This window comes from Nelumbo lutea, chromosome 2, assembly GCF_056320005.1.
Source record: "Nelumbo lutea isolate HS-2025 chromosome 2, American lotus-T2T, whole genome shotgun sequence".
NCBI classification, from domain to species: domain Eukaryota; kingdom Viridiplantae; phylum Streptophyta; class Magnoliopsida; order Proteales; family Nelumbonaceae; genus Nelumbo; species Nelumbo lutea.
In genome coordinates this window covers 96,091,482-96,094,706 of record NC_142685.1, presented here as the reverse complement: position 1 = coordinate 96,094,706, position 3,225 = coordinate 96,091,482, and the positions used below count along the sequence as shown (strand labels likewise).

The window sequence follows — 3,225 nt, the reverse complement described above, 5'->3', positions numbered from 1 at the left end:
GCTCCACAACTGAGAAGAATTTCTTCAATTTCTCTAATTGGCCTGCGTGGATCTCTTGGCAACTGGCGTAATAGCAAGGAACTTGGAACGGTCGCCACCTTCAATATATCTACAACCACATCATCGATTGTAGATTGTTGTGGTGGCCTTGCATGAGCAACATCGAAGTGATCTGCCGTAGCCGATGCAATTGGGAAATGAACTCAAGCTTTAGATCGAAGGAGATTCAAATCCAAGGAAGTATGTTCTACCAAAGGGATAAATAGCCAACAGAGAGAGAGGAGGGGAAAGAGCGGAAATACGAATCACCGGTTGGATGTCTTCGATGGTGCGGGAAGACTATGAGAGAGGAGCAAAGAGAAGTAAGAAATGATCGACTGTGTGAGAGAGAGGGAGAGGAGAGCGGGAATACGAAAAGCTGAGAAAATAAAACAACTGCCGCTAATGTCCATTTTTTTCCTGTAGTGCCACCACACATCCTAACCGAGAATTGAGAACATTTCCTAGTGACAACTTCGGGAGATGTCCACAATGCACATTGAGATGTGCATGTTGGGTGCGCATATGTGAACTTGATTTTTACTGTTAAAACAAAATCTCCCGCCTCTCCCTCTCAACCAAAAAAAGAAACGACTCTTCACATTCCCTTCCAACGACTATGCAAAGAGAAAGAAAGCCAAAAACCATCCGAGTTCTTTCTGAAGTCTCAAAAACACACTCTACAACCGTTCATCATCCACGGTTTTTGTTAGCGCCAACATTTTCTAAATATAAATAGTTGTATGACTTGCTTTATCTGGACGAAGTTACAATGCAAAAGATATGTTAATGAAGTAAATTAAGGATACATGGAGAAAGCGTGTATTTGGAAATATAATGGATCTGGATGACATTAAATATCAAATAAAATATAACAAGGAAATAGTGATTTCTTCTGGTTAAATAAGAAATCAAATAATATAAAGCATTCCTGTTGCATTGTAGCTATAACATTGTAGATCTTCCTTTCTCTACAATAAATACATTTTACTTCAAAAGACATAATTAAAAGGACAAATTGAAGAATCCATAACTTATTGGAAATTGCAAAGAGAAAATATCAACAAGCATTAGAAATATCAACCAACATAAAAATAAAGAATTGCATAACAAACCTTTCCTGTTCCTGGGGGCCCAAAAAGCAGGATACCTTACCTTTTGCTTTTCATCTTTCTGTTTATTTGGGTGGAACTTGACTAATTTACAATCATCTATCTTTGTTCAGAACCTTCAATTTCAGTAATATAAGGAAGTATCTTAAATAGAAATTGACATCATTTTGGTTTTGGATACTAAATTAATCATCTTATAAAGAAAATTTTAAAAAATGCTAAAGAGAAGGTAAAAGAATATTGGGCTGTTTCGATGGCTTGATCCACATAAGTGAAAAGACCTACTTGGGATACTTAATAGGCATGACAACTGCTTCTTTAGAAGTCTTTTGGCATTCTCTAACCCTTTCATGCTTTCCCACTTCACATCTGAACTTCCACAAATAAAGCTTTGTAGATTATATAGATTGTAGTTGGGAGACACAAAATGTAACCAATACCGACTTAAAGTTGAGTATTATGAAGGTATAAAGCTTTGGCATTTTCAATTACCTACATACTGCTTAGCCGAAAAATATATATTACCTATATAGACTCTCAGCCAGTGCACGTGTTTCTGTAGACTACAATGGTGGGAGCAAAGGCTTCTTCTGCCTGCAAATTTACACATGAAAATGTTCAGCAGGCTTCTCCAAGGGAGGCTATGTTGGTACAGTTTTATACTTAATTTTAAATATAAAATATCTTATTGTGTCATTAAAAATTAAACCCTTCATAAAACTTCATGTCAAAAAAATGATCTAGAAGGAAATAACCATAAAATTACATACTGATTTGCTATATTAGACAGATACAGCGCAAAAGATACAACACAACAATCCCTGGTCATTGTAAAATATTCTAGTGATAGCTAATCAGACACCTACATGGTTAACCTGGCCAAAATAAATCTCATCGTTGAATGCAACAATGCCTTATGTTGTTGAACTATCAGAATAGGGTTCTAGACATTTTCTGGGGCATTGTATCTCATAGAAATTGCTTTGACTTTCTCAACCAACAGAACCTGGACAACCGCACGGAGTGGAAGACACTCATTTTGTGCTACATGCATGGATGCTTGCTTCCATTGTCAACTTCTTGACATCCATCAACCCAGAAATTCTCCTTTTCTCAACTTTTGCCAAGTTAGGATGCTCCTGAAAACAAAATAACATCACAGTCCAGAATAATTGTCTAGGTGAGTTGGGATGCTCCTGAAAACAAAATAACAGAACAAGCTGATAGCAAAATTCCATGGTATTAGTATCCTCAATATACAAGAGAAGATTACTTAATTAGTAGGAGACCCTTCGCTCATCCTGAGAACCATTACAGGGGAAATAATTCCTCCTATACATCCCCCTACAAATTACAGAGGAAAAGCTTGACAAGTATATCGTAGAAAATGGGTCAACATGCTAAAGGCAATGGGACATTTAATACACAGATAATTAAAGAACTCCACCTCCTACTCAAACAAACAACATGAAATATCTTGAATCTTCATGCTCCTTCTCACCAGCTGTTCCTTGGTGAGGCACTTGCCAAGAGATGCAGCCCACACCAGAAAAGAGCATGTGTCTTACGTAGAACCTTATAAGGGAAGAAAGGATTATTGGGGCTAGTAAGTGTTGGACAATATGCGCACTCAGGAATCCAGTGCTGACAATTTACTATTTCATTATGAATAAAATTGAGTTCTTTGTACATTAATGTCTCATGGTAGTGTGTTTTTGTGATTTAGCCCTTACTCTGCATTTTAGAATTATGATTGATTGTTAATAGAATTATAATTGGTTTAGTCCTTAATCTACATTTTAGAATATGATAACTGATATTTAACATAATAATAATTGATTTTTCTTATAATTTTTTTTTCTCGTCCAATAAATTGATGCTTTTTATACTTTATGCCTAATCAGATTTCAAAATGGGTCCATATCACATGGAGGCATGATGGTGACTAAGGAATCATTGTTTCATTTAGATGGTCATGACTAATGATCATGAATTGAACCTGGTCACAATGTGCTAGTGATAAGGTGCTCCTAACAGGCCTAAATGTTTGCTCAAGCCTTAGCTTATGCGAGCT

General features: G+C 36.3%; 1 long non-coding RNA gene across 1 annotated transcript; it reads right to left on the bottom strand.

Moving 5' to 3' along the window:
* Positions 1–891: 891 nt before the first annotated feature.
* On the bottom strand, positions 892–2,740 carry LOC148872177 (uncharacterized). Its single transcript, XR_016106796.1, has 4 exons — positions 2,599–2,740; positions 2,425–2,495; positions 2,018–2,290; positions 892–1,745 (listed from the first exon to the last, which is right to left on the bottom strand). It is a non-coding gene; the product is annotated as an uncharacterized LOC148872177 (long non-coding RNA).
* Positions 2,741–3,225: the final 485 nt, after the last annotated feature.